This window comes from Rhinopithecus roxellana, chromosome 17 (assembly GCF_007565055.1).
Source record: "Rhinopithecus roxellana isolate Shanxi Qingling chromosome 17, ASM756505v1, whole genome shotgun sequence".
NCBI lineage: Eukaryota > Metazoa > Chordata > Mammalia > Primates > Cercopithecidae > Rhinopithecus > Rhinopithecus roxellana.
Genome location: NC_044565.1, coordinates 63,425,066 through 63,438,334, shown reverse-complemented (window position 1 = coordinate 63,438,334; position 13,269 = coordinate 63,425,066). Strand labels below are relative to the sequence as shown.

The 13,269-nt window shown below is 45.8% G+C and overlaps 1 protein-coding gene and 1 pseudogene across 2 annotated transcripts in view; both read left to right on the top strand.

Moving 5' to 3' along the window:
- Positions 1-626: 626 nt before the first annotated feature.
- The window catches only part of UBXN2A (UBX domain protein 2A), a 68,556-nt gene continuing 55,913 nt past the window's right edge, over positions 627-13,269 (top strand). The window contains exon 1 of one of the 2 annotated variants that reach the window (XM_010358482.2): positions 627-862. The gene's annotated coding sequence lies outside the window, so the exon portion shown is untranslated. Of the gene's footprint in view, positions 863-941; positions 1,070-13,269 lie in introns of those variants that run through there. The other variant, XM_030921735.1, reaches the window with a different exon arrangement.
- LOC104658443 lies at positions 4,033-4,849 on the top strand (annotated as a pseudogene).

Genomic DNA, 13,269 nt, shown 5'->3' with positions numbered 1-13,269 from the left:
GTCCTTTCAGGAACACAAAGGGGCCGGGCGCGGTGGCTCATGCCTGTAATCCCAGCACTTTGGGAGGCGGAGGTGTGCGGATCACCTCAGGTCAGGAGTTCCAGACCAGCCTGGCCAACATGGTGAAACTCCGTCTCTACTAAAAATACAAAAATTAGCTGGGCGTGGTGGCGGGCGCCTGTAATCCCAGCTACTCAGGAGGCTGAGGCAGGACAATCGCTTGAACCCGGGAGGCGGAGGTTGCGGTGAGCCAAGATCGCGCCGTTGCACTCCAGCCTGGGGGATAAGAGCGAGACTTCGTCTCAAATAAAAAAGAAAGAAAGAAAAGAACACAAAGGTGGGTGAGGGTTTCTTCAACGTCGCTGTTCAGGGCCACAGGGCTCAGGTCAAGTTCAACATGGTCAGAATACAGGGATGTCTCTCCACGGCTTCAGAGGCTGAGGAGGTACCTGGGTAAGCACAAGCTGGTTTCTCTGGTGAGCACACACCGAGCTGCCTGCTTCTCCCCAGTCCAGGGAGGCAGCCAGCGGCCAGGACCGTGGCGGGAAAGGGAGGCCGCCATTACCGCAGTTCCCGCCGGGACCTGAAGCGCCCGGCCGCGACAAGCCCCGCCCCTCGACGCGCCCCCGCGCCCGCGCGCGCTCCTCGGGTCTGCGCGGAGCCGGTGTCGGCGCGCGCTTGGGCGCCTGGAGAAGACCGAGAGAGGCTGGCGGGATCTCAGCGGCGCGGCCGCGGAACCTGAGGCGGTCTGGAGCGGCGGCGCTCCGGATCTGAAGGGCTCCAGCCAAGCGGAACCCGCGGCCAAGTGGTGCCCGCGGTGCCTAAGCTGAGTGAGGCCGAAGCCAGGAGGCCGTGCCCGGAGGTGAGCGTCTCGGGGCCGCACCGCGTCCGGCGGGGTGAGGGCGGGGCGGGGCGGCCGCCTGCCGAGTGGGGCCGAGGGATTGCGGCCTGTGGCCGGGTCGCCGCGGATCGTCGCTGTCGGGGGAGTCCCGCTCCAGAGGGCCGCGCGTTTGCGACTCGGGAAGTGGCGCGGGCGGCGGAGCCCGGGCCAGGCTCCTGCCCAGTCCAGGTGAGCAGCGACCCCGAGCCCCTGCGGCTTGACTCGCGAGCTAGCTGAAGGCACAGCTCCCGGTTCTCTCGCAGGGCGTTCCGAAACTTGAAGTTATGCGCTACACAATGTTTCTATTTTCAAAGGCGAACGCTGCACCATCGCGGTCCAGTGATACGAAGTATGCCTATTAGTGACTTCACCCGTCTCCCACAACTCACTTTCTCTGATGTTTTGAAGGCCTGGTGTTCGTTTATTTAACATTTCCTTATTTTCTTCTTTGTGCCTTTTTTTTTCCCTTTTCGCCGCCAGTAATAAAAGAGTTTATTACTTGGCAGCAATGATGAATGTTCGTGTGGAATCCAGCGTTGGTTCCTATGTACGTAATTTGAGATAAGTAAAGATAGGAAACTGCGGATTTGTTTTGATGCGAATGCAGAAAAGAATGTGGTTGTATGAAGTCTGCCCGGTTGTAGTTTGTTTTTAGGGGGCAAACTCTTTAAAAATTCATATTGTGTCTTCTGTCTAAATATGCTGGAAGTCGGATTTATTTAAAAGGCAGTTAAATTCAGTGAACTCAGAGTATCTTTGTATAATACTAACATTAGTGCTAGGCACTGGCGGAGTCCAAAAATGTGTAAAAAATGTGTGCGGAAAGAGGGAGTGGTTAAGCACACTAATGATATGAGGCTGACTGCAGCCCGGTATTAAAGAAAGCTCACACTTATTGAGCAGTTGTTTTCAGCTGGGCACTGTGGAGGGTGCTTTACTTGCATTTTAATTTAATAATGTATAATAATAATTAGCATAGACTTGATTTAATATTTTTTCATTCAAAAAAATTTAGTACCTACTGTGTACTGAGTGCTAAGGATTTGATAGTGACAGTTACAGACTCTGCCTTTAGACTATACAGTGTCATTGGGCAAAACAGATATTAAGAAAATAATCAGGGCCCTGAGCGATGGCCCAGCACTTTGAAAGGCTGAGGTGGGCGGATCACCTGAGGTTAGGAGTTCTAGAGCAGCCTGGCCAACATGGTAAAACCCCATCTCTCTCTACTAAAAATACAAAAATTAGCTGGGTGTGGTGGGGGGCACCTGTAATCCCAGCTACTCAGAAAAAACTAAGGCAGGAGAATCGCTTGAACCCGAGAGGCGGAGGTTGCAATGAGCCTAGATGGTGCCACTGCACTCCAGCCTGGGTGACAGAGCGGGACTCCATCTCAAAAAATAAAATAAAATAAAATAAATAGTCACACAAATAAATACCAATAAGCCAAGACAGAGGCTAAAACAAAGAATGTAAGTTGTTTGTGAGAGAAGGTAACAGGGGGACTTATCCCAGCTGGGAAGGTTTTCCTAGGAAAGTAATCTTTGAGCTCAGATATTAGGGATAAATAGGAATTAGGGGAAGAGGACTCCCAAAGGAGAGAAGAAAGGCAAAGGAAATAGATGGCATGGAGGCTAGGGAAGATGGTCATTTCAGGAACTTCAGCAGTTGGTGTGTGGGAAGCAAAAGGGTGCTCTGATAAAGTAGGTTAGGGCCAGAGAGATGATGCAGGGCTTTTTTTTTTCGATACAGAATCTCACTCTGTCGCCCAGGCTGGAGTGCAGTGGCACGATCTCTGCTCACTGCAACCTCTCCTGGGTTCAAGCGATTCTCCTGCCTCAGCCTCCCGAGTAGCTGGAACTAGAGCGCCACCATGCCCGGCTAATTTTTGTATTTTTAGTAGAGACGGGGTTTCACCATGTTTGCCAGACTGGTGTCGAAATCCTGACCTCTGGTGATCCACCCTCCTCAGCCTCCCGGAGTGCTAGAATTACAGACGTGAGCCACCATGCCCAGCTGATACAGGGCCTTTTAAGCAATGTTAAGGATTTGGGACCAGCTTTTTCTGTTTCTTTTTCTTTTTTTTTTAGCTTTAATAGAAAAATTTTCAAACCACTCAAATGTAGGGAGAAAACAGTACAATGAACTTTCCTGTAATATTACCCAAATGACTTGGGCGTTATTCTAACAGTAATAGGAAGTCATTTAAAGGTTTAACTCAGAAAAAAAAAAATTAACAGCAGGATAAGTCCTACAAACAACTTTTTCTTTTCTTTTTTTTTTTTTTTTTGAGACAGAGTCTCGCACTGTCACTCAGGCAGGAGTGCAATGGTGCAATCTCTGCTCACTGCAACCCTGCCTCCCGGGTTCAGGCGATTCTCCTGCTTCAGCCTCCTGAGTAGCTGGGATTACAGGCATGCATCACCATGCCTGGCTAATTTTTTGTATTTTTGGTAGAGACGGAGTTTCACTCTGTTGGTCAGGCTGGTCTCGAACTCCTGACCTCAAGTGATCCGCCCACCTTGGCCTCCCAAAGTGCTGGGATTACAGGCGTGAGCCACGGTAACTGGTCAACTTTTTATTTCAAAGAGTCGTCCTGACTACTGTGTAGAAACTGGATTGGATGGGGAAAATAATGGAAATGAGGAGACCACCTAGAGTTGATGGTGGTTGGGACTAGAGTTGTGGCAATAAAGGCATTGCAAATTTAAGAGTACCTAACTGATCTCTTCTCATGTTAATAATTTTATATTCACACCTATTGGAGAAATCATGGAAGGTTTTCAAAAGGAGTCGTATTTATTTATTTATATGAGATGGAGTTTTGTTCTTGCCACCCATATTGGAGTGCAATGACTCAATATTGGCTCATGGCAACTTCTGCCTCCCGGGTTCAAGCAATTCTCCTGCTTCAGCCTCGCAAGTATTTGGGATTACAGGTATGCACCACCACGCCCATCTAATTTTGTATTTTTGGTAGAGAGAGATAGGGTTTCACCATGTTGGTCAGGCTGGTCTCAAACTCCCGACCTCAGGTGACTGCCTGCCTTGGCCTCCCAAAGTGCTGGGATTACAGGCGTAAACACCACGCCCAGCTGAGGGAGACTGTATTTAAAATGGGCTTTGCACTTCCATCCTGACCGGAACCCAAGATGGCTGCCCTCTTGCTGAGACATGTTGGGGTCATAATTGCCTCTGAGCCTGCTTTAGCCCTCAGCTCTGTATCAGAAATGCTGTTCCTTTGGGAACCACGGCCAAAGAAGAGATGGAGTGGTTCTGGAATAAGAACGCAGGTTCTGGCCGGGCGCGGTGGCTCAAGCCTGTAATCCCAGCACTTTGGGAGGCCGAGACGGGTGGATCACGAGGTCAGGAGATCAAGACCATCCTGGCTAACATGGTGAAACCCCGTCTCTACTAAAAAATACAAAAAACTAGCCAGGCGAAGTGGCGGGCGCCTGTAGTCCCAGCTACTCGGGAGGCTGAGGCAGGAGAATGGCGTAAACCCGGGAGGCAGAGCTTGCAGTGAGCTGAAATCCGGCCACTGCACTCCAGCCTGGGCGACTGAGCGAGACTCCGTCTCAAAAAAAAAAAAGAGAATGCAGGTTCGAGCCATCCCGTATCTCCCCACGTCACTATCTACAGTTGGTCTCTTCCCACGGCAATGTCCATCTGCCACCATGGCACTGATATTGCTTTGAGTGCGGGCATCTCTTTTTTTGGCATGTTGACCTTGTTACTCCCTGGGAACTTTGAGTCTTATTTGGAACTCATTGGTCCCTGTGTCTGGGGCCAGTACTGATCGACACAACTAAGTTTACACTCGTCTTCCCTCTCATGTGTCATACCTGGAATGGGATCCAACACTTGATGTGGGACCTAGGAAAAGGCCTGAAGATTCCCCAGCTATACCAGTCTGGAGTGGTTGTCCTTTTTCTTACTGTGTTATTTGTAGGGCTGGCAGCTGTGTGAAGAGCTGAGGTTTCCAGCATCATCTTCCTACACATTATTATATTCACCCGTCTTTCTGTTTGTCACTCTTGTCTCCAGCCTGGGAAAAGTTCTCTTTTATTTGTTTAGATCCTTTTGTGCTTTCAGATCTCCTTGGAACAGTAGAGTACCTTCTATACCATAATAGTGGAAAAGGGTCTAGTTTTCCCCTTGTTTCTAAAGATGGGGTGGCTGCAAATCTCCCCTTTTCTTGCCCACAGCTTGCCTAATCTGGGGCTAGAAGCAGTTATTCTCTCTCCATATTGGGCTTTGATTTGTGCTGAAGGTCAGCTTTTGGCTCCTTCTTCCTGGGATATTGGAAACAATGCCAGCTCTGTGGCTTCTGCCCTGGGGACTGGGGGTGAGGCTTTGGGTGGCACTGCCTGTGAGTTGCTGGCTTAAAGGATAATTCTGTTCATTGGTGACAGCCAGGCCATTAACACCTACACAGTGTTACTGAAAGAAGAGAGGTGGGAGTAGAGCAGAATTAGTCTATCCCAGCTAGAGAGAGATAAAGAGGGCTAGTTAGTTCTTGGAGCAGCTGCTTTGAGGAGAAAATATGTAGCTTTTGACACAAGAGAAAGATCCAGAAAATTATTGAATATATTAAAGGTTATTTCTTTTTCTTGCGTTTCCAGAAAAGCCTCTTAATTTTATGCTTTCTCATCCAAGTCATGTACCATTTTTTTCTGAAATTGAATTAAAATACTTATTTAAAAAAATGGGGTGGGGGGCCTTTGTGACATAACATAACATTTCAGTATGGAGCCCTGGAATGAGAATGTCCTGGAATGAGAATGTCTTGGTCAGCCCTGGAGTGACTCAGTAAGTAACCTTGCCAGTCTCTGCCTAAGTGTCACCTTTCCCATAGGATTTTCTCATTTAAATTACTGTTGTCACTACCACTTTGGTCCTTGGAGTATATAACTACCCCATTAAAAATTTCTAGGAAAGGACAAAAATATATTTGTTTCATTACTATGATTACAGCTAAAATAAGCTGAAACTTTCCAAAAGATTTCATTTTCTATCACTTAGTGTGTTGTAAACCAGAGTTCACAAAATATACAAATAAATTGTCTTTTAAGTATTTGGTTCTGATGCTATCATAGTTAGTTGCTCTTGGAGGCTTGGGGGTCTAATCACATTCCATAGAAGATCTAAGTAAAAGGATCCCAACATGGAAATGTGATCCGTTGGTTTCTTTTCCCTCATATTTAATAGCTGGAATGGCCTTACCCTTAAAGAGAAACTTAAGCTTCTGTATAAAGATAGCATGTCTGGTTGTATAATACCTTGATACAAATCCGTAATCTAAACAAAAGTGGCCAGTTTTTTGTTTGTTTTTACATTTTTTCCTCCTCAAATTCCTTTTGACCATTAAATATATGTTTAAAAAAATAAAATTGTAATATGCAATTTTTAATTTTTAATTATCCATTTAATTTTTTTTTTTTTTTTTTTTTTGAGACAGAGTCTCACTCTGTCACCCAGGCTGGGCTGGAGTGCAGTGACATGATCTCAGCTCACTGCAACCTCTGCCTCTCAGGTTCAAGCAATTTTCGTGCCTCAGCCTCCTGAGTAGCTGGGGATTACAGGTGTGTGTTCCCACGCCCGGCTAGTTTTTGTATTTTTAGTAGACACAGGGTTTTGCCAGGTTGGCCAGCCTGGTCTCAAACTCCTGACCTCAAGTGATTCGCTCCCTGGTCCTCCCAAAGTGCTGGGATTATAGGCATGAGCCACTGTGTCCAGCCACATTTAATTCTTTTTTTTTTTTTTTTTTAAGACAGAGTTTCACTTCGACACCCAGGCTGGAGTGCAGTGGTGCAATCTCAGCTCACTGCAACCTTCACTTCTGGGTTCAAGCGATTCTCCTGCCTCAGCCTCCCGAGTAGCTGGGACTACAGGTGCACGCCTTCATGCCTGGCTAATTTTTTTATTTATTTTTTATTTTTTTTTTTAGACATAGTCTCACTCTGTCACCAGGCCGGAGTGCAGTGGCACGATCTCGGCTCACTGCAACATCTGCCTCCCAGGTTCAAGTGATTCCCCTGCCTCAGCCTCCTGAGTAGCTGGGACTATGGGTGCACGCTACCACACCTGGCTAATTTTTTTTGTATTTTAGTAGAAATGGGGTTTCACCATGTTGGCCAGGATGGTCTCCATCTCCTGACCTTGTGATCCACCCGCCTTAGCCTCCCAAAGAGCTGGGATTACAGGCATGAGCCACCGCGCCCGGCCAATTTTTGTATTTTTAGTAGAGATAGAGTTTCTCCGTATTGGCCAGGCTGGTCTTGAACTCCTGACCTCAAGTGATCCACCTGCCTCAGCCTCCCAAAGTGCTGGGATTCAGGCAGGAGCCACCGCACCCAGCCCTATTTAGTTCTTAATATGCAGTTTTTGTATTTAGATTCTTATATACTTATTTAAAATTTTTATTTATTGATTTTAAAAAGAAATCAGTCTCCCGAGCCAGAATAGTCTCAAACTCCCAATTTATTGATTTTTTTTTTTGGGGGGGGCGGGCAGGGTCTCACTCTTACCCAGGCTGAAATTCAGTGGCACAGGTATAGTTCACTGCAGCCTTAAACTCCTGGACTCAGGCAACTCTCCTGCCTCAGCATCCTGAGTAGCCAGGACTACAGCCGTGTGCCATGATGCCCGGCTAATGTTTTTATTGGTAGTAGAGACAGGGTCTCGCTGTGTTGTAGGCTGATCTTGAACTCCTAGCATCAAGTGATTCCCACCATCTGAACCTCCTCAAGTGCTGAGGTTACAGGCGTGCGCCACTGTGCCTGGCCTAATGTAAGCATTTTTAAATACCACATTCTTAGTAGTCCAAATCTATTTTGACTAGATTTTCCTGTTAGTGGACATGTTCCATAAAACTCAGTTTTCTTTTTTTTTTTTTTTTTTTTTTTTTTTTTTTGAGACGGAGTCTTGCTCTGTCGCCGGGGCTGGAGTGCAGTGGCCGGATCTCAGCTCACTGCAAGCTCCGCCTCCCGGGTTTACGCCATTCTCCTGCCTCAGCCTCCCGAGTAGCTGGGACTACAGGCGCCCGCCACCTCGCCCGGCTAGTTTTTTTTTGTATTTTTTAGTAGAGACGGGGTTTCACCGTGTTAGCCAGGATGGTCTCGATCTCCTGACCTCGTGATCCGCCCGTCTCGGCCTCCCAAAGTGCTGGGATTACAGGCTTGAGCCACCGCGCCCGGCCTAAAACTCAGTTTTCTCTGTCTTCTGACTGATTTCATCACTGTACTTTTTGGGATAATATTTGAGAAGATGTTTGGTAAACTGTGATACACTATATCAATGTAAGATGATGGTGATAGTTGGAAGTAGACTGAAGAAAAACGAAGGCAGTTCTTTTCATCTGTTCATTCTTGTGCCAACTTTATGCTGATAACTTGGGTATTTGTCAGATGGCTCTTTTTATTCTCTGCAGTATAGTAGGTGACTTAGGTTCATTCATGTCATATGACTGTGATACATTTGTGGCAGCTCACTCAATTGATACAAATAAATTTTACCTGGTTCATTTGCATATTACTAAATTTATTGTAGAAAATGCCTGTAGTAATGGTGACTTTGGTGTCTCCATGTTAAAATTAATTTTTACTTCATAATTCTATGCCATGTTTACATTTAGTAATTCAGTATATTTTTTCCTTATAAGTCCATAAAATTGTGCTAATAGAAACTGTGTCTGTCATACTGATACTGACACTTTTATCATTAGTTTTAAATCAATGCCTTGTACACATTGATGGGTGGTTCAATAAGTATATTAAAAAAATTTTTTTAAGGGTTTTTTTTTTTTTTTGAGATGAAATTTTGCTCTTGTTGCCCAGGCTTGAGTGCAGTGGCACAGACTCAGCTCACTGCAACCTCCTCCTCCCAGGTTCAAGTGATTCTCCTGCCTCAGCCTCCCAAGTAGCCAAGATTGCAGGCACCCACCACCGTGCCCGGCTAATTTTTGTATTTTTAGTAGAGACAGGGTTTGACCATGTTGGCCAGGCTAGTGTAGAACTCCTGGCCTCTGGTGATCCGCCTGCCTTGGCCTCCCGAAGTGCTGGGATTACAAGCATGAGCCACTGTACCAGGCTTTTAAAAAGTTTAATTCATGAAATCAGAAGTAAAATTTCACAATCATGTCAAAATCAGGACTTTTTAGATTAAGTCTGAAGATGTTTCTTTTTTTTTTTTAGGCACTGTCTCATTCTTGTTGCCCAGGCTAGAGTGGTACAGTGGCACGATCTCAGCTCACTGCAACCTCTACCTCCCAGTTCAAGTGATTCTCCTGCCTCAGCCTCCCCAGTAGCTGGGATTACAGACGCCTGACACCATGCCTGGCTTGTTTTTGTATTTTTAGTAGAGATGGGGTTTCACCATGTTGGCCAGGCTGGTCTTGAACTCCTGACCTTAGGCGATCCGCCCACCTCGGCCTCCCAAAGTGCTGGGATTACAGGCGTGAGCTTGAAGATGTTTCTTACCAATCTTTATAACAAATTATGATGGGGGATGAGGAAAGAGAAAGGAGCATAACACTATTGTATTCTTAGTATCTTCTTTAGTCCTCAGAACAACCTGAGGGGGATAATTATGTCCATGCTATAAGTTAGGCAGCTGGGACTCAGAGAAGCTAAATGATGTATGTAAGGTTACCTAGCTCAAAAGTGATGTAGCCATTATTCCAGTAAAACTCAGTTTGAATTCAAGGTCTATTCTATCTTCATTCTCTTTTGCTGTCATAAAACAAGTAAAAGCAATTTGTCAGTAGCTTGTAACTGTAAAATGATGGAAAAAAGTATTTGTAAATTCCTAGACAACAGTAACCTATTATTGGAAACTTCGTGAAATCCTTTAAGGAAGACTACTCTTGTAGCTTTTTTTTTTTTTTCAGACAGAATCTCTCTCTCTCACCCAGGCTAGAGCACATTGGCGCTATCTCCCCTCCTGCAACCTCTGCCTCCCAGGTTCAAGTGATTCTCCTGCCTCAGCCTCCTGAGTAGCCAGGACTACAGGCGTGCGCCACCACGCCTGGCTGATTTTTTTTGTAGAGACAGGGTTTCACCATGTTGGCCAGGATGGTCTCGATCTCCTGATCTCATGGTCTGCCCGCCTCGGCCTCCCAAAGTGCTGGGATTACAGGCATGAGCCACCACGCCCAACCCTCTTGTAGCTTTTAAAAAAAATTTATTTGCCAGGCATGCTGGCTCATGCCTGTAATCCCAGCACTGTGGGAGGCCGAAATGTGCAGATCATGAGGTCAGGAGATCGAGACCATCCTGGCTAACACAGTGAAACCCTGTCTCTACTAAAAATACAAAATATTAGCCGGGCATGGTGGTACGCGCCTGTAGTCCCAGCTACTCGGGAGGCTGAGGCAGCAGAATCACTTGAACCCAGGAGGTAGAGGTTACACTCCAGCCTGGGCAACAGAGCGAGACTTCGTCTCAAAAATAAATAAATAAATAGTAATAAAAATAAATGTATTTGTAGCTGGGCGCGGTTGCCCATGCCTGTAATTCTAGCACTTTGGGAGGCCAAGGCAGGCGGATCACCTGAGGTCAGGAGTTCAAGACTCGCCCAGCCAACGTGGCGAAACCCCGTCTCTACTAAAAATACAAAAATTAGCCAGGTGTGGTGGCACATGCTGGTAATCCCAGCTACTCAAGAGGCTGAGGCAGAAGAATCATTTGAACCTAGGAGGCGGAGGTTGCAGTGAGCCGAGATCTCGCCACTGCACTCTAGCCTGGGCGACAGAGCAAGACTATCTCAAAATATATATATATATATTTGTATAAATGTGTGGGGTACAAGTATAATTTTGTTACATGGATATAATGTATAGTAGTAAAGTCAGGGCATTTTAATGTATCCATCACTGGAATAATTTCTCATCATCCCCCCACCCCCACCCCAAGGATGGCTACTGTTTGCTTTGCACTTGCTGCACACTGTGAGGGATACAGGAAATGTGTAAGTCATAGTACTTATCCTCAGCGATGTTAGATCTGGTAAAGAGCGTGAAAAGAAACAATAATAAGCAGTATCAGACAATATGATTTAAATGCCAAAAATCTAAATGCTTAGGAGAAGACTATTACTAAGGGTCTAATATTTCATCTTTATGGTGGAAATGGATCTTGAGCTAGGACTTAAAGGATAGTTAGGATTTGAATCCCTAGGAGGATGATTACAATGTGAAAGTAGTAGAATGAACATGTTATACTTTTGAGATAATAAAGACCAGATCTAAATTATGGAATTATTTTATTTTATTTTATTTTATTTTTTGAGACGGAATCTCGCTCTGTCACCCAGGCTGGAGTGCAGTGGCATGATCTTGGCTCACTGCAACCTCCGACTCCTAGGTTCCAGTGATTCTCCCACCTCAGCCTCCTGGTAGCTGGGATGACAGGCACCTGCCACCGTGCCCGGCTAATTTTTTGTATTTTTGGTAGAGACAGGGTTTCACCATGTTGGCCGGGCTGGTCTCGAACTCCTGACCTCAAGTGATCCACCCACCTCGGTGTTCCAATGTGCTGGCATTACAGGCATGAGCCACTGCGCCTGGCCTATTTTGTTTTATTTTTTATTATTTTTTGAAACGAAGTTTCATTCTTACGCCCAGGCTGGAGTGAAGTGGCACAATCTTGGCTCACTGCAACCTCCACCCCCTGGGTTCAAGCGATTCTCCTGCCTCAGACTCCCGAGTAGTTGGGATTACAGGCATGCACCACCACGCCTGGCTAATTTTTGTATTTTTAGTAGAGACAGGTTTCACCGTGTTGGCCAGGCTGGTCTCGAACTCCTGACCTGAGGTGATCCACCCACCTCGGCCTCCCAAAGTGCTAGGATTACAGGCATGAGCCACCACGCCCGGCCTATTCATTATTATTATTATTATTATTTTTTTTTTTTTTTTTGAGACGGAGTCTCACTCTGCAGCCCAGGCTGGAGTGCAGTGGCCAGATCTCAGCTCACTGCAAGCTCCGCCTCCCAGGTTTACACCATTCTCCTGCCTCAGCCTCCCGAGTAGCTGGGACTACAGGCGCCTGCCACCTCGCCCGGCTAGTTTTTTGTATTTTTTAGTAGAGACGGGGTTTCACCGTGTTAGCCAGGATGGTCTCGATCTCCTGACCTCGTGATCCGCCCGTCTCGGCCTCCCAAAGTGCTGGGATTACAGGCTTGAGCCACCGCGCCCGGCCTCATTGTTTTTTAATTGACAATAATTTTATATATTTATGGGATACATTGTGATGTTTCAGTACATATGTACATTATGGAATGGTCAAATCAGGCTAATTACCATGTCCTTCAGCTCAAATACTTACCATTTCTTTGTTGTGAGAACATTTAAAATCCATTCCTTTTGCTATTTTGAAGCGTATATTATTATTAACTGTAGGAGATTATTTTGAATTAGTTGAAAATGTTGGAGAACTGCCAAGTCAAAAACAGCCCCACCAGATTGTAATGTCCAAAAGAGCTGGAATCTTTATCTATTTTGTTCAATATGTATCCCAATCACCTAGAATCATTCATGCCTGATATATAGTAGGTGCTGAATACGTATACACTTTAGTTATTTTTAACAACTTTACATAGTTATAATTGATATACAGTAAGATACATATACATGTATATTGTTTTCTTTTGTTTTGTTTTGAAACAGAATTTTGCTCTTGTCACCCAGGCTGAAGTGCAGTGGTGCGAGCTTGGCTCACGGGAACCTCTGCCTCCCAGGTCCAGGCGATTCTCCTGCCTCAGCCTCTGGAATACCTGGGATTACAGGTACCCGCCACCACGCTCAGCTAATTTTTGTGTTTTTAGTGGAGACGGGTTTCACCATATTGGCCAGGCTGGTCTCAAACTCCTGACCTCAGGTGATCTGTGAGCCTCAACCTCCCAAAGTGTTGGGATTAGAGGTGTGAGCCAGCATGCCCAGCCTAAGATGCATATATTTAAAGCATGCCATTTAATGTTTTGTGTGTGTGATGGTCTCAGTTTATCACCCAGGCTGAAGTACAGTGGCACAATCTTGGCTCACTGTAGCCTCAACCTCCCAGGTTAAAGCAATTCTCCTACCTCAACCCCCAAGTAGCTGGGACTACAGGCATGTGCCACCATACCCAGCTAATTTTGTATTTTTTTGTAGAGACAGGGTTTCTCCATGTTGCCCAGGCTGGTCTCCAACTCCTAAGGTCAAGTGGTCCACCTGCCCCCCAAAGTGCTGGCATTATAAGCGTGAGCTGCTACCACTACACCCAGCCCATTTAGTATTTTTAAATGAAATAATATTCAACTATGGGGGTTTTGTTGTTGTTTTTTTTGTTTGTTTGTTTTTTTTTTTTGTTTTTTTTTTTGTTTTTTTTTTGTTTTTTTTTTGAGACAGG